The following is a 23,631-nucleotide window of genomic DNA, read 5'->3' on the forward strand; positions in this document are numbered from 1 at the left end:
CTGGGGCCTTTGCTTTACAAGAATTGTGTGGCCTTCTTAGATGACGTGTTAGTATATTCAGAGACTGAGGAGCAGCATGTAAAAGACGTCAGGGAAGTGTTGGGCAGACTGCAAGCCAATCAGCTGTGGGTGAAACTAGAGAAGTGTCAGTTTCATGCCAAGGAGGTGGAATTCCTGGGGTACCGCTTGTCGGACAAGGGATTGGCTATGGATCCTGGCAAGGTCCAAGCGGTACTGGAATGGAAAACACTGAAAACAAGGAAGGATGTGCAAAGATTCCTTGGATTTGGAAACTTCTATTGGAAGTTCATCAGAAATTTTGCCCACTTGACGGCTCCCATTACGGACTGTCTCAGCAGTAAGAGGAAATTCGTTTGGACGGCGGAGGCGGAGCGAGCTTTTGAGGAACTGAAAAGGGCGTTTGCTTCGGAAGAACAGCTCTTGCATGTGGATTTACAAAAACCGATGCGAGTGGAGACGGATGCATCAGACCGGGCTGTGGGGGCGGTGCTTCTGCAGCCTGGGGGGAAGGAGAAGTCTGAGTGGAGACCGTGTGCCCTTTTTTCGCGAAAGCTGAACAAATCTGAGAGGAACTACACGGTGTATGACCGAGAACTACTAGCTATTCATGAAGCGTTCAGGAGATGGAGGCATTTATTAATTGGGGCACAACATAAGGTGCAAGTGTGCACGGACCACAAGAACTTAGAGTATTGGAGAACGGCACGAGTGCTCAACCAACGGCAAGTGAGATGGGCCCAGGAGTTCTCCAAATTCCACTTTGAAATTTGTTATGTGCCAGGTCCAGAAAATGTTAGGGCGGACGCTCTCTCACGCAAACCTGAATATTTGGAAGGGGAGGGGGCACCAGAAGAGAGACATGTCATCCCAGAGGACCGCTGGGTGTGTGGGGCGGCATTGGTGGGGCAAAGAGAACTGGTAGAGGAAACAGAGAATGATGAATATGCCCAGAATAAGCTCAGAGGTCTTAGGGGTGAGGGAGAGGAACCAGGTGGTTTCGAGGAAAGAAATGGAGCGTTGTATTACAAAGGGGCACTGTATATCCCCGAAGGAGACTTAAGGGGGAGGGTACTCAAGCAGTTGCACGACAGCCCCACGGCGGGGCATTTTGGACAACACAAAACCATGTGGTTGGTTACCAGGGAATTTTGGTGGCCTAAGGTGAGGGAAGATGTATGGGAATATGTAAGAGGGTGTGAGCAATGCCAGCGAGCCAAAGGGGAGAGGCGGGCGCCGGCAGGGCTATTAGAACCCTTACCAACCCCAGAACGACCTTGGGAGGCAGTGTCGATAGATTTTATGACTGATCTGCCAAAGTCCAAGGGGAAAACAGCCATCATGGTGGTGGTAGACCTACTAACAAAGATGTGCCATTTTGTAGCCTGCTCGCATGCAGTCACGGCGGAAGAGACAGTGAAGTTATTTGTAGAACACATTTTTAGGTTGCACGGGGTGCCATTGAGGGTGGTCTCAGACAGAGGAAAACAATTTACTTCCAGGTTCTGGAGGAAGCTCATGAGCTTACTGCAGGTGGAGGTCAACTTTTCGACTGCCCGGCACCCTGAAACCAACGGGCAGGCGGAAAGAGCAAACGGTGTCCTCCAGCAATACCTGAGGTGTTATGTCAATGACAGAGAGAATGACTGGGTAGAGAAGTTGGCGCTGGCGGAATTTGCCTACAACAATGCAGAGAATGTGTCCACAGGGATGAGCCCCTTCTTGGCTAATTATGGGTGTCATCCCAGGGCATTCCCAGGGGGAGGAGGGGAGAGATGGAGCGTCCCGGCAGCCGAGCATTTTGTAGAAGAAATGGAAGCAATCCATCGTCAGCTCCAACTCAACTTAGAAAGGGTGAAGGAAGAATACAAGAGGCAGGCAGACAAGAACCGAAGGGAAGGTGAAACCATAAGGGTGGGAGATCGGGTGTGGCTGTCAACCCAAGGGTTGCCGTTCAAAGGAGGTTGCAAGAAATTAAGACCCAGGAGGTTGGGTCCATTTGAGGTCATTCAACAAGTCAACCCAGTGGCTTTCAGGCTCCGGTTACCCAACCACATGAAACTGCATCCAGTATTTCACAGGTCGTTACTGTCACTGTATGAGGGGGGATGGGAAGGGATGTCCACTCGGGGACCGGTCATAGAAGAAAGGGAATGCAGCAGCCATGTGGCAGAAATCCTCGACGCCAGGTGGAAGGGGGATCAGGTGGAGTATTTGGTAGCGTGGGAAGGAGAACCGGAGTCAGAAAACACTTGGGTAATGGCAGAAGATATCAATGACGAGGTATTGATAGAAACGTTCCATCAAAGGTTCCCAAGGAAACCTCAGCCTGTGGAGAGGTTCCGGAGGGAATACTTTGGCACCACCGATGAAGAGGAGGAGTTGGAAGGATTTACGGATTCGGAAGGGGAAGGGGAGATGGACTCTGAGGAGGAGGAGTACTTCGAGACCCGGAACCGCAACAGGTGGAGAGAAGTGTTCGAGACATCGGAAGATGAAGGAAGTTCCTTCCGGGGTTTTGCCTCCTCACCGCCCATAGAGGAGGGGGCGGGAGGGGGTGAAGGGGGCCCTGGAGGGGAGGTGGATGTCAGGGAACTGCCATCGGAAGGGAGGGAGGTGGAAGGGCTCACACAGGTTGGGAGAGACTCAGCAGCTGAAGAGGGAACCAGTAGGGGGAGAGGAGCTGAGCTGAGGAAAAGTGAGCAGGAGGGATGGCTCCGAGACACTTCCAGCGAGGGCAGTGGGGAGGTTTCAGGACCTCCCGTAGGGACACCCACTCCTCGCCGGAAACTGTCACGCAGAGAGTCCAGAAGACGTGTTTCTGTTAAGGAGCTTTTATGTTGGAAGCGATTCCGAAAGCAACCACTGTCGGAATCTGCCAGCGACTGAGGGAGCCATGTTTAAGGGGCTCCGTTACAGACAGAGGTTTGCAAACTTGATCAAACTCTGAGGGACTTGGATTTTACGCACAAGCAGCTCATCGTCCCATCACAAGTATCATAGAATCATAGAATCATAGAGTTGGAAGAGACCACAAGGGCCATCGAGTCCAACCCCCTTCCTTTTGCTACAAACATACCCATAAAATCCTTTTTTGTTGCTTTTAACCTCTCTAACAAGCCTGAGTTCATTCTGTGCTTTAGCTTTTCTGACTTTGTGTCTACATGTGCTGGCTATTTGTTTGAATTCCTCTTTGGTGGTTTCCCCCCTTTTCCATTTTTTGTACACATCCTTTTTTAATCTTAACTCAGTTAAAAGTTCTTTAGATAGCCACCCTGGCTTCTTTAGGCACCTTCCATGTTTCCGTCTCATTGGTGTTGCCTGAAGTTGTGCTTTTACTATCTTCCTCTTAACAAACTCCCAGCCATCATGAACTCCCTTTCCTTTTAGTATTACTGTCCATGGGATCTCACCCAGCACTTCCCTAAGTTTTATGAAGTCGGCTTTCTTAAAGTCAAAAAATTGAGTCCTAGTATGCTTGGCTGCTCCTTTCCGCTGCATAGTAAACTTCAGAAGAGCATGATCACTCGCGCCTAATGATCCTTCCACTTCTACCCCACTAACCAGGTCATCAACATTAGTTAGGACCAGATCTAAAATGGCTGTTCCTCTTGTTGCTTCTCCCACTTTCTGGACAATGAAGTTGTCTGCAAGGCCAGTGAGGAATCTGTTTGACCTTATGCTCTTGGCTGAGTTTGACGTCCAACAAATATCCGGGTAATTGAAGCCCCCCATTACTACTATCTCCCTTCCTTTTGCATGCTTGGCCATCTGTTCCAGGAAGGCATCATCTATGTCCTCCGTTTGGCTTGGGGATCTATAGTAAACTCCCACAATGAGGTCTCTGTTATTCTTCTCTCCCTTAATTTTGACCCAAATGCTCTCACATTGGCTTTGAGGTTCTAAATCTTGGATCTCTTCACAGGTATACACATCCCTGACATATAACACCACTCCTCCTCCTTTCTTGTCTGGTCTGTTTCTCTGAAATAGATTGTATCCCCCCATTTTTACATTCCAATCGTGGGACTTATCCCACCAGGTTTCAGTGATGCCTATTATGTCATATTTAGTTTGCTGTACCAAGAGCTCAAGCTCATCTTGTTTATTTCCCATGCTTTGCGCATCTCCTCCTGCTCAACTCATTCTTAGTCCCCAGCTGCTCCCTCATCCCCTACTTCTAGCTCCCCACAACTTGAGTTCCCCAGCCACATTTCGCAGCCCTCCCCCCTGGAACTCTGTCCTTCTTCCTGGGAAGGGGAGTCTCAGGCAGCAGCGGAAGGGAATGGCACTCCTCCTCCTCTTGCTGTACTAGATCTAGCCAGCGAGTGCGCACCCCTCTCCTTGCTCCTAGCCAAGACCACAGCCAAGGCCCTTCCTGTCCTCTTGGTGCCACTGCTGCCACAGCGAGTCCCTCGACTGGGGGTTGGGGGGAGGAAGGGGAGCAGCCCCCATTGCTCCTGAAGAGATTTGGAGGGAATGGCAGGCAGTGTGTGGGGGAAGAGGACGGGTCCAGAGAGCCCTGCATTTCTCTCTCACACCTCCCTCAGGGCTCCCTGCAAAGGAGTGAGGAAGGCGTCCCCGATGTTTGGAAGGTGGAAGTAATTGCAAGATGGGAGCAAGACAAGCGGAGCTGGAGAATTTGGGGAGGGTTTGATGCTTTTCAGTCAACTCAGTGCCACCTCGAGAAGGGCAAGAGCTATTGGACCCGCTCTCCACTGTACAGTTTTGAGGATGAGGATGAGGACCTCAAAAATGGGGGAAAGGCGTCCTATTTGAAGTCAATCAATCAATCAATCAATCAATCAATCAATCAATCCAGTCTGCATCTCGGAGAACAGCCTCTCACCAGAAAGAAAACCAATCAGCTTCCCCCCTCTGACCCCCCCCCACAATAAAAGGTGGTGCAACCCTCTCTATCTCCATCCTTCTGAGCTTGTTTGCACAGTCCACAAATCCCAAGGGTTGCTTTAACTTGGGATTTGTAGCTGCAATCTGCAGCTCTTCTTTACACTGCTGTTCAAGGCAGTAATATCCAGTTTTCCATTAGCATGCTATGGGATGCTAAGAAGAACTGCCATAGCAAATAAAGCAGTTTGCAAGCAGTAAATACAAAGAGGTTACATTTAAGAGCTGCATGGTGACAGTAGTCATTAAGAAAGGTCAGGGGGGATATGGAGAGCTGGTTGGATCTCTCCTTGTGTCTTTCTCTGTTTGTACAGTATAATCTGTTCATGTTCTCCTGAGCTAGTTTTCACAGTTGCTGTAGCCTCATTATATTTATTGAGGGCAATTTCTTTTCTTTTCTCTTTTCTTTTCTTTTCTTTTCTTTTCTTTTCTTTTCTTGCAACTGTGATCCTTCTTAGGATCTTGCAATATGCTGATGAATATACAGCCGTCATATCAGTGTGCATGACACTTTGCCCAGTAAGAACATAAAAAGAGCCTTCTGGATCAGGCAGTGGCTCATCTAGTCCAGCATCCTTTGTCACAGTGGCCAACAATATGTCAATGGGAAGCCCACAAGCAGTAACTGGGTGCAACATCACTCTCCTCTCCTGTGCTTTCCAGCAACTGGCCTTATTCAGAAGCATCCTACCCCAGGCTCTGGAACTGAAACACTGCCCCCAGGGTGCATAGCCTGGGGAATAGGGGCTCTTATTCACACTCTCAGTGGGTGTTAGTCATGGATTAGCCTCCTGGTCATGCAGAGCAATCAGAGGCTGAAGTGAATTAAGGAGTGACTGTTAACTTCGTTTATAAACCAACTTTGCATTTCTCCTTCCCCTACTGCCAGCCAATTCTCTGGGACTCTAGAGAGCACGGATGCATCGCTTGCTCATTAAAAGCAAGTGAAGACATAAAGCATGAATGGATACAGCATAGAAGGGTGCCAAGACTACCTTAAGCAGCCAAAGTCTGGTGCGACATACAGTCTTCATATATTATTTAGCTGTGTTTCTTCTTTCCCCTTAGAGGGTTGTGAATTTTCATTGTATCCAGGTTTTAGAAAGGAGAGTCAGATCTCACTTGGAGGTGGCTCCTTGACGGAATTGTCAGTCTTCCACCTCTGCGCGTTTGAACACATTTTGCTGTAGGACAATGTTGACAATGTGAGCAGCCAGGCATTTTAACCTGCATCTTTCTTTGCCTGTCAGACCTTGTAAATTTCTCCAAGATGGTTAATGCTTTCAAATGACGGAGGGACACAGAGATCAAGGTACGAGCCAAAGCAGCCTATTGTCAAAGGCATAAATATCCCCCTTTGTATTCTCTTTCAGTCAACAGGCAGTAACAAAAGGGAATGCAAGCCAAATCTGGCTTGGCTGGCATCTGGATGTAAAGGAAGGGGTGTAAAGGTGAACAATCACTCCTACATTTCCTTCCCGGAGCTATCATTACTGAACAGATGCAACTCCTCATTTCCATCATCATCATTTGCTACTCAGGGTTAGATGTGGGTGTCAGGATCTCAAGGTTGCACCATGCCAGACCTCTCTCTCCTTGGGTGTCAGGGGAAAGTCAGGCTTTCTGGTCTCAACCAGAAATGGGAGGAATCATTGCCCAGGAAGCCATCACCCTCCCTCACAGCACCTCAGAAGTTTCCAGGCTCAAGGATCTGTTTCAGAGCATACCCACCCCACAACGTAGTCCTCGCCACCCCCATGCAATAGAAGCCAGTGGCTGCAGAATCTGAAAATGACCTTTTAAGGAACTAAGCGGGGTGGTACTGACTAGCCAGCCTTCATAAGGCACAGCACTAAGTTCTCCCTGGGCAAGATTTAGCCAGAAAAGGTTTGCCCTCCCAGACCTTAAATTGTATTATGAATCTGCTTGTTTGGTATGGATCAGGGACTGGATGAGATTGGACAAGCAAGAGGCATTAGAACTAGAAGGACATGACAACAGATTTGGCTGGCACGCATACTTATGGTACGGGAAAGGGAAGGTTCATAGAGGTTTTTACAACCATATAATCAGGAAATCACTAATGAGAGTTTGGGAGAGATACAATGACTTATTGGAACAAAAGACCCCGTGGTGGCTCTCACTACATGAAGCATTACTGCTCAAACCACTTGGAAAGAAAGGAAAATGGCTCACATATGCTGATTTATTAAAGGAACATGATGGAAAATGGAAATTAAGAGATTATGATGAGATCAAAGACCACTTTCAGAGTTGGTTGCATTATCGACAACTATATGAAACACATAAAGAAGACAGCAAGAAAGGATTTAGTTATACTAGATCCAGGTTTCAAACGGAAGTGATTGAAGGGAAAGTGAAACTACTGAAGGCCGCATACAGCATACTATTAGAATGCATACAGCTTACTATTAGAATGGGAAACGAAAAATAAAGAGGTAAAATCAGTTATGATTAAATGTGCACAAGATGTAGGTCACAACATTATGATGGAAGATTGGGTTAAATTATGGGAAGCTGACTTAAAATTTACAGATTGTTCCCTACTGAAGGAGAATTACATGAAGATGATGTAAAGATGGTACACAACACCAGTGCAGTTAGGGAAAATGTACAAAACTAGTTCAAATATATGTTGAAAGTGTAAGGAAAAGGAGGGCACATTTTATCATATGTGGTGGGATTGTAAGGTAATTTTTTTAAAAAAGGGAAATGATATACAACGAATTGAAGAAAATGTTCCATTTAACATTTGTTTAAAAACCCGAGGCATTTTTGTTGGGGATTGTAGGGAAAGACCTGCCAAAAAAGTCGAAAAACATCTTCATGTATGCAACAACGGCCACAAGAATTCTGGTAGCACAAGGATGGAAGACTGAAGAAACCCCAACTAAAGAATCATGGCAAGAAAAATTGATGGACTATGCAGAACTGGCAAAACTGACATACAAGCTACGGGACAAGGATAACTGTGACTTTAAGGATGAGTGGGAACCCTTTACAAAGTATCTGAAGATGCAACAAAGCGAACTGGACTCCTTGGCAGGTTTTGAATAAACATTCACAAACCTTTTATTGATAATAATCAGCTAAATAGTTTGAGGATCTATACAACATTGTAACATGCAGAAAACAGCATTTTTAGAGAAACCAAAGACTGGAACTGAGGGAAGTCGGAGGGTAGGGTGGGGGTGGGTGGGTTTTGTGTGGGAGGGGGGAGGGAGGAAAAATGGGGGGGGGAACAAGGATGATAAGTTTTTGGATAATATGTCTTGTTATAATTTTGAATAAAAATAAAATTAAAATACCCCCCCCCCAAAAAAGAGAGATTTAGCCAGAAATTGTTTCAGATTCTGGAGACCAAGATCTTTAACCAAACATCCTGGAATGCCAGAGTGGGATGGAGAAGCTTTTTCAGCCCAAGGGCCACATTCCCCCATTGGCAAACTTCCAGGGGACTCATATCAGAACCAGAAGTGGACGGAGTCCAATATGCAACTCTTACTTTCGTACCACACCAAAGCAAGAGGTATTGTCACATTTCTAGTCAGGCCAAAGCACTCAAAGAGGGTGTGGAGCAGTGATAGTGAAAGATGTGGCATGGGGCGAAGGGGCGAAGAGAATTCACATTTGGCTCATGGTCTAGATGCTCAGGAAACTGACCTGAAGATGAGGAAATTCTTAACTGAAAATTGACATTTCTTAAATTCAGAGGGAAGACAGAAGTGCCTGGTGTGCTCTGGTCCATGGGGTCATGAGGAGTCGGACAAGACTAAACAAACAGCAAAATTCACCAGACTATCCATGGCTCTCAATGACCATGATGGCTCTGCTCTGCCATCAATGCTTCCCAATGGCACTTGCTGGAAGCCACAGGAGGGGAGAGGGGTCTTGTTCTTGAGTCTTGCTGGCTGGTTTCCCTTTGGGACATCTGTTTGGCCACTGTGAAAACAGGATGCTGGACTAGATGGGCCATTGGCCGGATCCAGCAGGCTCTTTTTATGTTCATCTCGGTGTTGAAAACTAGAGTGAAAAATCAGCTGATTAACTATGCTGATTTGTTTCAGTGGCTGAAGACGCCCTTGTTAGGATTTGCACTTTGATAACTTGGACACTGCAGTAATTTGCTCAGTTTGCTTGGAGTTTGACTAGTTCATTAAAAATCAAACTGAATAATTTAACTAATTGAATTAACACCACAAAGATAAACCAGAATCTTCGTTACCTACTCAGCTCTCCCTCCAGCAGTATGCAGCTATCTCTGAACTGTGTTTAACCTCTGCTAACAAAGCCTGTAATATTCTAGCAGTCAATGAGAGGCTTTTGTGAGCAAATGGAATGTGCTTGGAACCTTCCGAATCTCTTGGGAAAGCTGTGTGAAAGAAACATGGTGTGTGTGTAGGAGAGACTATAGAGTTGCAAGTGTATGGAAATCGACTGCCATTGATCAATTCCATTAGTTGCATCATTAACAAGACCCATCCTGTCAACAGCATGTTAGGAGAGCCCAGGGACTTGGGTGGCGCTGTGGTCTTAAACCACTGAGCCTCTCAGGCTTGCCGATCAGAAGGTTGGTGGTTCGAATCCTTGCCGAACTCCCGTCTGTCCCAGCTTCTGCCAACCTAGCAGTTCAAAAGCATGCCAGTGCAGGTAGATAAATAGGTACGGTTGCGGCGAGAAGGTAAATGGCATTTCTGTGCACTCTAGTTTCCATTGTGGTGTTCCATTGCAAGTGTATGGAAATCGACTGCCATTGATCAATTCCATTAGTTGCATCATTAACAAGACCCATCCTGTCAACAGCATGTTAGGAGAGCCCAGGGACTTGGGTGGCGCTGTGGTCTTAAACCACTGAGCCTCTCAGGCTTGCCGATCAGAAGGTTGGTGGTTCGAATCCTTGCCGAACTCCCGTCTGTCCCAGCTTCTGCCAACCTAGCAGTTCAAAAGCATGCCAGTGCAGGTAGATAAATAGGTACGGTTGCGGCGAGAAGGTAAATGGCATTTCTGTGCACTCTAGTTTCCATTGTGGTGTTCCATTGTGCCAGAAGTGGTTTGGTCATGCTGGCCATATGACCTGGAAAGCTGTCTGTGGACAAACGCCAGCTCCCTTGGCCTGAAAGCGAGATGAGCGCTGCAACCCCAGAGTCGCCTTTTCCTGGACTTAACCATTCAGGGGTCCTTTGCCCTTATTAGCTTTGGGAGAGCGCACTGGAAAGGCTTCCATTAGGAGATTCTTAACGTCTCTGATCTTTCATTACACAGAGGGCCAGTTGAGAAATGCATTAGGACTTGGCTTTGATATTATGAAAGGGATGGATTAGTGTTGAAAGCTTAGCCTAGCCTAGTACGATAGGGTGCTCCCGTTGCTCGGTCCCTGCTCCTGCCAACCTAGCAGTTCGAAAGCACGTCAAAGTGCAAGTAGATAAATAGGTACCACTCCGGCGGGAAGGTAAACGGTGTTTCCGTGTGCTGTTCTGGTTCGCCAGAAGCGACTTAGTCATGCTTGCCACATGACCCGGAAGCTGTACGCCGGCTCCCTCAGCCAATAAAGCGAGATGAGCTCCACAACCCCAGAGTCGTCCGCGACTGGACCTAATGGTCAGGGGTCCCTTTACCTTTACCTTTATGAGAACATTACTTACAGCATCTGCAAGACTGTAAAGAAAGTTCCTACACTTGTGGACAACATGGAGCTAGCCGAGATGACTGCCAGGATCCGAGACTTGGGAGAAGAAGCAATGGAGGAGGACTGGAAAAAATTTAAGGACTATTTGCAAAAATTTTATAAGTTATATGAACTATAGGATATCGCATGACTTTGAATGTTAGCCCCAGCAACGAGAGTGGAATATATATGAAATTAGATAATATTAATGAAAGAATTAATGTTTAAATGGATAAAAAGGATAATATGTTTGCTTATAGAGTATATGGATAATAAGGGATTTAAACTTAAATTGCAATTGAAAGTACAAAAGAAACAGATGAAACAAGGTTATAATTTGCTGATAAATTTATTGTCAAGATTGCACTGTACGGGAGACGTGGGGAAGTCCGATGGAAAGTTGAAATAAGTTGTTGAAATGGTTTGTTTTCTTTCTTTTCTTTTCTCTTCTTTTTCTTTCTTTGTTTGTTCTATACTGTACATCTCTATCTGGAAAAAATGCAATAAAAATCATTATAAAAAAAAAAGAAAGTTCCTACACTTGAAATTCCTAATTCTTTCTCGATATAACAAATCACCAGGTTTCAATTGCTTATAGCTTCATTGAATCAATCTTTCTTTCTTTCTTTCTTTCTTTCTTTCTTTCTTTCTTTCTTTCTTTCTTTTTTAAAAAAATGCTGTTAGTTTAATTGCTAATTGTTCCTAGTTAAACAAGGTTTTCATCTTATTTTCCCAAGATCTTGTGGGATGTAAAACTGCAATCAAGTACAACATGCCTACAGTGGACATGTATGGGGATGTTTTGTACCACTCAGGAGAAGACTTCCTGTTTCCTCCTGAGCTGGGACAGACTTGAAGAGGGTGTGATCTGTTGTACTAGCATGGAGGAGCCCACAGCCTCCATGTTTGGATGGGTGTGTCTTCTCCATTTTGTATGTTGCTGTGTGTTTGGAAAAGTGACTGCTTAGTTGCAGTCACTTGGGACTAACTTCTTTATGGAATAGTTCTGGAATAGCCTGCCTTCAGGGATATGTCTGTGAACCTGAATGAATCTGTAAGTAAACTACTTTTATATTAACGTTAATCAGATTCTTGTGTTTATTCTTTTTAAGAGGGATTAGAAGGGATTTTACCAGGAAGGAATCTTTAATAGTAAGACTCAGATGAGTCAGCAACAAGCCGATCGCTGCGTAATTTAAAAAGGGGGATGTTTGGAATTCTGCTAGAATATGGAACTTGCTAGCGAATTAAATAATATATCCTCTCCTGCCTCCCTAATCATCCCCACAGATCTGACAAATATGATTGTTGTCAGTGCAAGTGCATATAGAACTGTGCCTGTTGCTTCTTGGGTACATTTGTGTGGCGTGCTCTTGGGAAGAGTCCTCATAGCCACCCCCACCCCCCAGGATTATACCAAAAAACCAAAAAACCAACACTTGGGGTGAATGTGTACCAAGCTAGAGTTTTCCTCACTTCCCACCCCAGCTCCTGCTTTGTTTTATATACAGCTTGATGAAGAGTTTTGGTGGACTCAAAAATTGTTCACTATTTTGTAACATTTGGGCTGTTTGTAGGCTCTGCTAGCTCAGTGTTGTCTACACTGACTGGCAGCCATTTGCCAGGGTTTCAAGCAGGGAATCTATCCTCCCTGGAGATGCCCAGGATTAAACCTGGGACCTTCTGCATGCAGAGCAGAAGCTCTGCCACTGAGCTGCAGCCCCTTCCCTACTGTTGCAGCCATAGCATATTACCTGAAAAAAACACCAATGGAGTTTTGCAGCGTCTTAAGAATGAACAAATATGTTGTGACATTACACAGTCAAGCTGAATAGAGCAGTGAAACCTAGAGAAGGACTGGCATCTACAGGCATCTGCTCTCACTCTGGGATAGAATAACATTCAGCTCAGAAAGACAAACAGTGTGTGTGTGAGAGAGAGAGACCAACTCTAGACGACGACGACTACTACTACTACTACTACTACTACTACTACTACTATTTAGAATCATAGAATCATAGAATCATAGAGTTGGAAGAGACCACAAGGGCCATCGAGTCCAACCCCCTGCCAAGCAGGAAACACCATCAGAGCACTCCTGACATATGGTTGTCAAGCCTCTGCTTAAAGACCTCCAAAGTAGGAGACTCCACCACACTCCTTGGCAGCAAATTCCACTGTCGAACAGCTCTTACTGTCAGGAAGTTCTTCCTAATGTTTAGGTGGAATCTTCTTTCTTGTAGTTTGGATCCATTGCTCCGTGTCCGCTTCTCTGGAGCAGCAGAAAACAACCTTTCTCCCTCCTCTATGTGACATCCTTTTATATATTTGAACATGGCTATCATATCACCCCTTAACCTCCTCTTCTCCAGGCTAAACATGCCCAGCTCCCTTAGCCGTTCCTCATAAGGCATCGTTTCCAGGCCTTTGACCATTTTGGTTGCCCTCCTCTGGACACGTTCCAGTTTGTCAGTGTCCTTCTTGAACTGTGGTGCCCAGAACTGGACACAGTACTCCAGGTGAGGTCTGACCAGAGCAGAATACAGTGGCACTATTACTTCCCTTGATCTAGATGCTATACTCCTATTGATGCAGCCCAGAATTGCATTGGCTTTTTTAGCTGCCGCGTCACACTGTTGGCTCATGTCAAGTTTGTGGTCAACCAAGACTCCTAGATCCTTTTCACATGTACTGCTCTCAAGCCAGGTGACACCCATCTTGTATTTGTGTCTCTCATTTTTTTTGCCCAAGTGCAATACTTTACATTTCTCCCTGTTAAAATTCATCTTGTTTGTTTTGGCCCAGTTCTCTAATCTGTCAAGGTCGTTTTGAAGTGTGATCCTGTCCTCTGGGGTGTTAGCCACCCCTCCCAGTTTGGTGTCATCTGCAAATTTGACCAGGATGCCCTTGAGTCCATCATCCAAGTCGTTGATAAAGATGTTGAATAAGACCGGGCCCAAAACAGAACCCTGTGGCACCCCACTAGTCACTCTTCTCCAGGATGAAGAGGAACCATTGATGAGCACCCTTTGGGTTCGGTCAGTCAGCCAGTTACAAATCCACTGAGTGGTAGCAGAGTCAAGACCGCATTTTACCAGCTTCTTTACAAGAATATCATGGGGCACCTTGTCAAATGCCTTGCTGAAATCAAGGTAGGCTACATCCACTGCGTTCCCTTCATCTACCAGGCTTGTAATTCTGTCAAAAAACGAGATCAGGTTAGTCTGACATTTAAATAATTTTTCTTACAGAACTCCAGGAAGGTTTGCAAGGTGCTTTTAGAAGTTTTGAAATTTTAACTCTTTCCTTGGGACCCTTTCTGAATCATACATTGATATTTTATACATTTATTATTAAAAAATGTCCTTGCGTGTAGAAACAACATGTATGTAGAAACAACATAACATAACATAACATAACATAACAAACATAACAACATAACATAACATAACATAACATAACATAACATAACATAACATAACATGGGAACACAAGCCAGATATGTGTGTGTATTCAAATCAAATATATATATATATTCCCCTGGTGACATCCGTGTTGCTGTGCTACACAGATTCCCCTCTTCTTCTTTTCCATAAGAAGTCTTGTCAAACATAAAAAGGAGGATAGCCTTGGCCTCTGAGTCTGCTCAGGCTTGTACCTGGTGACTAAACATTTTAGGTACAGAATTATCATTACTGCTGCAGACTGTTAACTGCCTAATGCCTTCCAGATATATTTTGGGGTCCTCCAATGTGTCAGGAAGCTGCTTCCAGAAAGGAGAGTCTGTCGTTCAGTGGCAGAGCACCAGGTCAATCCCCTGACAGCTCTAGTTCAATGCAACTCAATTAGGAGATGCTATGCTGCTTTTTAAAATAACTTTTCCTGAAGATTGTAGATCTCGTCTGTCAGAGTAGACAATAGTAGGCTGGAAAGACCAATGGTCTAACCCAGTGGTCACCAAAGTGGGTGGTATCACCTCCCAGGGGGCAGTAAGAATACCTAGGGGGTGCTAAGAGGCAAGGGGGGTGGCAAGGGGGCACTGGAGGTGTCAATGACTGCCAGACTTTGAGAAGCTGCTCACAATGGATCAAGATCATCAATGCTGTTGAAATAATTAAACGACATAATTTTAATTGTATTTTGATTATAGGCGCAATTAATTAAAACAATAAAAAATTTGTCCAGTAGCACCCCAACCTGTGCAATTAATTGTTACTGTTCTGAATTTGTGTTATTATCTTCTTTAGTTGGTCATGCCATTCTGAATAATACTTTTAGTAGGGTAGGGTAGGGGGCACTGGGGCGGGGAGTTTACGGAACCAGTGGGGCAGTGCTCTGAAAACGTTTGGGATCCCTTCATGTAAGCCAAGGGTGGGGAACCAGCAGAAGAGCCTCAGCCTTCCCCTCTCCCCACCTCCTGCTCCCCTGCTCCCTTGCTCCCCCCTGCCCCCCATGACTTTGTCTAATCCCCTTTTACAGCACTGGATGCCCTCCCCCTGCTTTCTTTGCAAATAAGGAAAAGACAAGAGGATGTTAATTAGTATAAAAGGCCCCATAACAATCAAACATGCCACACTTTAGGCTGTGACCTTGCAAGCAAAGAACAGGTTCATTATATTCCAAAGTGCTGCCTCACAGCAGGAGTAGAGGAGACAATTATGACTAATCTAAATGGGAGTAGCCATTTGAGCAAGGCAGACAATGGGCAGGACCCACTGGAGTGGGCCAGAAGAAAGAAAGGGAAAGGGAAACAGGAGAGAGGATATCTGGCCGAACATAGGAAGACGACACAGTGGCGTAGCAAGGTCAGGTGTTACCCGGTTCAGAAAATTTCTTGTCACCCTCCCCCCACATTTAAGTTATTAAAAGAAGGAAAAATAAGATACTTACAGTTGCAAGTGTTATTTTCTGGTTTATTTACTTAACATTGTGAGCATGCACAACTAACTCAAGAGAATGACATGAGGTGACTGACCGGCATGGCAGCGGATAGGATTGGTTGCTGTTTGAGTGATGATGGGTCACCGGTTGTCTCACTCGAGTACAAACTGCAGAGACAGGCTTGGGCGGAAAGAAACACCCCCTTCCCTTCCTTATCCACACGCTCTGCACTACACAGTGTCGAGTTCAGCCGCGTTTTGTTGTGCTTGTTGCCTGAACTAAAAAGTTTCAATACGTATTATGTTGACTTGTTGAGGTGAATTAATTGTCAGACAAAGTTATTAAATAATATTTTTTTTCAAAAAAAGTGCCGTGAGCCCCAATTTTTAATTTTTATTGTAAAAACACATATTTTTGCCATTTTTTCACCCCCTCAGTGATGACACCCAGGGTGGACTGTACCCCCCACAACCCCCTTCCTATGCCAGTGAGAGGACAAAGCTAGCAACAGTGCAGCATTAATGATGCTCTGGATATTAAGGCTAGCACAAATTATCTCCCCCCACCCAGCACTACTCAACCTTCTGGGACGTAATTGCCATGCAAAAAGAGGGTCTGCTACTTTCTTTAGGAGGTGCAATGATAGCGTTCATTTTTAAATATATTCCTTTAGCATTACGAAGTTGGTGATGCCTTAGGGTCACAACTTGCAGGCAGTTCCAGAGGCCTAGAAGTTGCTTCTGTCTTGGAGGCTTGAGAGAATAAAGTTCTAGATTATTTCTTGAGTTTGTCTGTGGAGCCAGTGTTGTCAAATGGTGTCAGCAGTGGAATTCTAGTTTGACAGTGGACCCAGAATCATTATTGGGGCAGTGGTGTGTGTGTGTCACCAGCAAAGGCTCGGGGGGGGGGGGGGCGCAGCCCTGTGTTCCACGCCTGTGTTCCGCGCTAATGCTGTGCCCACCCCATTCCATAGAATGGGACCCGGGGGGGGGGCATGTCGCTTGTTGGATCCAATCTTTTAGCTGCTCTTGAACCCCATTTTGCCTATGCACTGTACTGATCTGAGCACTGCAGTTTTTGGCAGAAACCTTGCTATTGAGTGTGAGTTCTTTATCCTTCATTGAGAGCCAGAACTCTTTCTAACACCCTCATTTTCACTCTCTCCCTTTTTTGCTCTCTTTCTTCTCCCCTTTTATCTTCAGGGGTGTACCTAGGGCTTGGCCAGGCTGGCCTCTGCCAAGGGCACAGGCCCAGAGGGTGCAAAAAACCTGGGAGTCCATTCGCCTGACTGTCTGGGTAGCTGGGGGGGGGGGCGCGCGTGTTGATACAGCTCTTTGCTAAGGGTGCAAGGAAGCCTGGGCATGCCTCTGCTTGTCTTCCTGGATTCCTGCATTGCAGGGGGCTGGACTAGATGACTCTTTGGATCCCTCCCAACTTTACCATTTTATCATTCTTTCCCATCCAGGGGCTGGCGGCAGGTGGGGCAAGAGAAACACGCTGGCTAGAGTCCCAAGCAGAGGAGTATTGATATTAGGCAGAGGGTGACATAAAAGGAGGCCAGGGTCACGGCTGCAGTTGCCCATTGAGTGTGGTGGGAAAAGAGCAGGATCTCCAGCAGCAGCAGCAGCAGCAGCATAAAGGGGGAGATTGCCTAGGACTGAAGGGGTCTTTGCCCTATCATGGAGGTGTGTAGTTTAGTTGGAATGTCTTCTACAGCCACTGGTCTTGACAGCATGAATGAGAGGGGCCTTTTGGTAGTTACAGAGGAGCCTTCAAGTCTAAGAGTGAAGGCAAGTCTACTTTCTATGGAGCCAGGGCTGCACACCTGACTGCTGGTTGTGACTCTTCTGCTTCTTAAGCCTGTGCTGAAGTGAATGGTTTGGAGACTGAGTCCCTAGGAGGCAAGCTAACCTCCATGGGTAGCGTTGGATGAACCTGCTGATTTTGGATTCCATTTTTCCCCCTTGGAAGTTCAATTCTCATTTATAAATGACCTTGCTATTTGTTTGCTTGTTTGCCTTAAAAGAATCCTCAGGGAAACATGTACACATTTTAATGGACATTTCTTATAACATGTATTTTCATTTGCCAATTTGCTTAATAAACACATTTTTGCCAGTATTTTTTCCTAATATAATGCACTTTAGTATTTTCACTAATACAAACATTTTTTGGTGTGTATTTTCACCTGATATGTGCTCATTTTTGTGGGCCAGTTTTGGCTGGAGAGCTTCACTGGGAAATTCAGAGAAGTGCAAATTCTGGTTTGCATATTGGCTCAGAGTATGTGAACTAGATCAGTTGAGAATGAGATGCAAACCATTTCTCCCTCTTCACCTCTTGTGACTGCAGGGAGGTCCATATCCTGAGCCTCAATAGTGTCAGGCTGTTTGAGGAACTTCCTCCTATCTTCTAGTTGAGATTCCTGCATTGCAGCAGGTTGGACTAGATGACCCTTGGGGTCCCTTCCAACTCTACAATTCTACAATTCTATGATTCTGATTTGAGAAGTCAAAATGTACCTTGCCCTGATTGAAAGCCATGGCGATTAAGTCACTGGTGATGGATAGGAATCAAATGTCCACTCCTTGGGAAATGAAAATGCTGCCGCCGATGGACTTCCGGGTTGGCGCCATCGGCTAATGGCTGAATTCCTCTGACTAAGAGGAATTTGCTCCATGGAAATTGGGTCTGGCCGCTACGGCGAAGGCGGAGACCCTTCAGAAATCACAGGCGGGTGAAGCCTGTGAACGCGGGATTCGGCGGGCACCCTCAGCGCCTCCCCTACCCGTTCGCGGGATCCGTAGCGAAGTGGGGTGAGCAGCGCGGTGCTGTGAATCGACTGCTCTTTCCACAGAGTGAAGCCGCAGAGCCGTTGCCGGAGAGCGCTGACTTTTTCCTGTGAACAATTGGACTTAAAAAGACACTACCCGTGAGTAGAACAATTGGATTTCAAAGATATCATTTAAGAGCAATTATATTGGAACTTTTTAAAGGAAGAAATTTGCAATTTGGAACTGTAGCGGGGAGGCATAAACAGGAAGTCTGCCTTCCGCTTTTGTAGACAGAACAAAGCAAAGAGGCTGCAAGCTAGAGTCTTGGAGAGCCAACTGGAAAGGATTAAAATCCCAATTTCTAAATTAGAAAACTCCCCCCTGGAAGCAGGAGAAGAGGGGGGAGAAGTTTTGGACTTTTTATACCTGCGAGAGAGAGGGAAGGAAATTAAAACCCCACTGCTCAGACCCTGGGAACGGGCTGCAAATAGACAATAAGGCTGCCGTATTTGGAATGCGCTCTGACTGTTAGCTGTCAAAAGAGAGATACATTCTGCTTAACTGTTTCTAACTGCCCTTCTGACTCTTAAGGGGGAGAAAAAGTAACGGAAAATTGAAACTAAATTTCTTTTTTTTTTATAAATATTTTATTAAATTTTCACAATAAACAAAAACATACAAAGACAAAGAAAATACAAAATCTCAAAAAAACAATACAATACAAAAATACTAACATTAAACACATCAAAAAAAGAAAAAAGAGATAAAAACACATATAATAACAAAAAACAAAAATTCCCTCTTTCTTAATTTCTCATCTTCAATTAACTTATTTTCCCGACTTCCTCACGCCTCCCATTCTTGTATCCCTTTTTAAAAAATTAATTCAGCAAATTCATGTCCAATTACTTTATCTGTTATTAATCCAATCTTACATTTTACTTTGTTGCTAAAGCCCCTGCAATTCATTTCAATGTCCTCAACATTCAAAGATTTTACAGTATTTCTGCAAATAAATTCTAAATTTCTTCCAATCTTCCTCCACCGACTCCTCTCCCTGGTCTCGAATTCTGCCAGTCATTTCCGCCATCTCCATATAATCTATTAGTTGCATCTGCCAGTCTTCTAGGGTGGGTAGATCTTGTGTCTTCCAATGCTTTGCGATGAGAATTCTTGCTGCTGCTGTAGCATACATAAACAAGGTTCTATCCTTCTTTAACACCGATTGGTCCACTATGCCCAGGAGGAAGGCCTCTGGTTTCTTCGGGAAAGCTAAATTTCTTTTTTGAGCTACGTTTCAAAAGGAATTATTTTGGATAATTATAAGCACAGATTGCAACTGTTTCCCCCTAGAGGCAGTAGTGGAAACTGTTGTAAGAGCCGGGCCAGGGGAATTTTCCATTAGAAAGATAAAACTGTCTGACTGTGGGATTGACCTTGGACTTTTTGAGTGTTATGGCAAATGGGAAAGAGAAAGTAGATTTATCAACAACGAGATCTGGGAAGCCTTGGCAGCTAAGAGCGTCAGCATCTGCTCCTTCTGTACCATCTGCAGCTGTGCCAACTCAATCTAAACAAAGAGGAATGTCATCAGAAGAGGCTTTAGCGGCGGTGCTGGGTAAAATAAATGAATCTTTGGAAAAACTCAGCAGGAAAGTAGATGAGACAAACATAAAAGTTGATGCATCTAATGCGAAGGTGGATGCCGCAAGTGCCAAAATTGACATTAATACAGAAAGTATAAATAGTCTGGGACAAAAGTTGAATATTAATATAGAAGCAATACAGAAACTGATACAGGAGTCTGCCTCAACCCGTCAAATTGCAGAGGAAGCAAAGGGAAAAGTGGAAGTTGTGGAAGCCAAAGTAACACAACTGGAAACAAAGAGAGTTCCAGATATTCAGAGACAGGTTGAGGATCACAGGCTGATTCTTTCTATGGTTGAGCTTAAGGAAAAACAGACGAACTTGAGGATTAGAGGTGTACCTGAATTGGAGAAAAATACTTTGATAGAATTTCTTACGCAGGAATTTGCAGAGTTTTGGAAGTTGGACTTGGAACAAGAAGGAGTGAAAATCGTGAGTGCCTTCAGGCTTGGAAGAGGAGGGAAGAAGAATAGAGTAAGAGACTGTTTGATTACCCTCCGATCCAAAGACGAGAGAGATAAAATTTTGGGCTGGCATTTCCAGAAGCCTTTGGGAATATTGCAGTCAAGAGTGGAAATATTTAAAGATATCCCGAAATATCTTTTGGACCTTAGGGCCAATTATGGAGATTTGGTTGCTCTGCTGAGAAGGAACAGTATCATCTTTAGGTGGGAATTTCCTCAAGGCCTATCCTTCAGTTTTAAAGGAAGAAAAATAAAAATAAGATCAGTTGAAGATAAAGACAAATTTTTGAGTACCCACGAAGAGGATCTACAGAAGGGACTTGGAAAAGAACCAGGAGTACCGGACAGAAGATCACCAGACAGAGTACTAGAGCAAGGAGTACTGGACAAAAGATCACCTATACTGGACTTAGCAAAGTTAAATTTTGGATTGGACTTCCCAGCGCCAGCACTACCGTCAGAACAAGAAGAAGCACTGGGCGCAGTTGGAGGTGACTTAAAGTAATTACATTATGGCACTGCAAATATTAAGCTGGAATATTAATGGGATGAATTCCCCCGAGAAGAGACAAAGAGTATTTCATGTATTAAAAAAGGAACAATTGGACTTGATTTGCTTACAAGAAACACATGTGATAAGGCTACATAGGAAATTACTGGTAAATAAAAGATTGGGACAAGAATTTATTTCATCAGACAAAGTTAAAAAAGAGGAGTAGTACTTTATGCAAAGGAGAGCCTATCACTGAAATTTCTTTTTAAAGTTGATCAAGGAAGATTTGTAGCAATTGAAATCCAATTGCAAGGAGAGAAGTTTTTGATATTAGGTATTTATGCACCAAATGAGGGAAAATCGGAATTCTTTAAGAAGCTACATGAGACTCTGATGGACTATCTGGATTATAATATGATCTTGATGGGGGATATCAATGGTGTAGTGTCTACAAATATGGATAAAGCACAGAGACAGGTAGTTACTAAGGATGGCAGATTGCCAAAGACTTTCTTTGATATGACTGACAAAATGGACTTAGTTGACATTTGGAGAATTAAAAACCCTTTGGGAAGAGAGGGAACCTTCTTCTCCGAGGCCAAAATGACATGGACAAGAATTGACCAAATTTGGGTAACTAGAGGACTGGCTCCAAAAACTAGAAAGGTGGAAATATGCCCAAAAACCTGCTCCGACCATAATGCTATAAAGATGGAATTGAAACTAACACCAACTGGTTCCTTCAGATGGAGGATGAATGACATATTGTTTAGGAACGAAGAAGTGACTAAGAAGGCCCAAAAAAACTCTGAGAAACTATTTTGAGATAAATATGAATACCACTGTAGAAAAAAGACTAATTTAGGACGCAAGCAAAGCGGTTATGAGAGGGTTTCTGATACAACAGAATGTGATTCAAAAGAGAGTCCAAAATGAGAAAAAAGATAAAATATTGGAGAAAATAAAGGAAGGAGAGAAGAAACTGAGAGTGAAACCAAAGTCGCAGGAGATTTTGAAAGAGATAAAGTTATACCAAGTACAATATATGAAAATGATGAACCAGGAAATAGAATGGAAAATTAAACAGATGAGACAAAAGACATTTGAATCGGCAAACAAATGTGGCTTGGCAAATGAAAAAAGACAAAAACTTAACACCATCACAAATTTGGAAGTAGAAGGGAAAAATATACAGAATCCAGTGGAGATTAGAAAGTGTTTTCAGAGGTATTTTAAACAACTATATGCACAGGAAACTCAGAAACAAATGGACATTGACTGTTTTCTGAAAACAAATGGATTACAAAAAATCTCTCAAGAAAATAAGCTAATGTTGAACTATAAAATAACGGAGCAAGAGATAGAAGGGGCCATCCAGAATATGCAATTGGGTAAATCTCCAGGTCCGGATGGACTAACTTCAAGATACTATAGATCCCTGAAAGAATGGATAATACAGTCATTAAAAGAAGTTTGTAATGGAATATTGGAAGGGAAAAAGGCGCCAGAGTCGTGGAAGGAAGCTTACATTACACTTATACCGAAAGTAGAGTCTGAGAAGACACAGCTTAAGAACTAACGCCCCATATCTTTGCTTAATGTGGATTACAAAATTTTTGCAGATATTTTGGCTAAAAGATTAAAAAAGGTACTAGTAGAAGAAATCTATAAAGACCAAGCCAGTTTTCTCCCGGGCAGACACTTGTCTGACAACACGAGGAATATAATTAACATTATAGAGAAGTTACAAGTGAATGTTAATACTAAAGCAGTTTTGATTTTGTGGACGCGGAGAAAGCCTTTGACAATATTTCTTGGTGTTTTATGAAGAAAAATCTACAGGGGATGGGGGTTGGTCAAGGTTTTGAAAATGGTATAGGTGCAATTTATTCAGAACAAAAGGCTAAATTAATTGTGAACAATCTAGTGACGGAAGAATTTAAGATAGAGAAAGGAACACGACAAGGTTGCCCAATCTCTCCATTGCTTTTTATATCGGTCCTGGAAGTTCTTTTAAACATGATTAGGAGGGACCAAACAGTTAAAGGTATACAAGTTGGAGCTAAACAGTACAAACTGAAAGCATTTGCTGATCATCTGGTATTGACATTACAGGAGCCAGAATCTAGTACCAAAAGAGTACTGGAACTGATCCAAGAATTTGGACAAGTAGCGGGATTTAAGTTGAATAAGATGAAAACTAAAGTTTTAGAGAAAAAATTAACAGTGACGGAGAGAGAAAGTTTTCAGAAGGAGACAGGATTAACATTGGTTAAGAAAGTGAAATACCTCCTTCCGGTTCCGGCCGCGGACGGTGAGGGAGCGCGGAAAAGCCACGCTAGCGGCTTTCCGAGTAATTCGGAGATAAGGGGGTGTCGCAAGGGCACTGCGCCCCCCGAAAAAGCGAAATCCCAGGGGGGGAACCCCTGGGGGAAGGTTTCCCAGCAGCGCGGGAGCGGCGTCCACCTCCGTGGGTCCTCCCCCCTTTGCAGAGAGGAGAGACAGGGCGGAGCCGCGGGCGCATAATTGGGAGAACGCCGTCTTCGAACTACGATGCCTCAAGCTCCCACCGAGAAAGGCGACGGACCACCACAGGCCTAAAAACGGAATCCCCATCATGACTGGACTTGGAGCAGTACTAAAGACAATGATTATAGATGGGTGAGTCCGGGCAGCAATCGTTTTTATGTATGGTCACCACTCGACGGAGAGCGAAATGGCGCAGGTTCAGGAAAATCGCGGCCAGTAAGAACGTGGAAT

Source organism: Podarcis bocagei (genome assembly GCF_964188305.1).
Source record: "Podarcis bocagei genome assembly, chromosome: 9".
Taxonomy (NCBI): domain Eukaryota; kingdom Metazoa; phylum Chordata; class Lepidosauria; order Squamata; family Lacertidae; genus Podarcis; species Podarcis bocagei.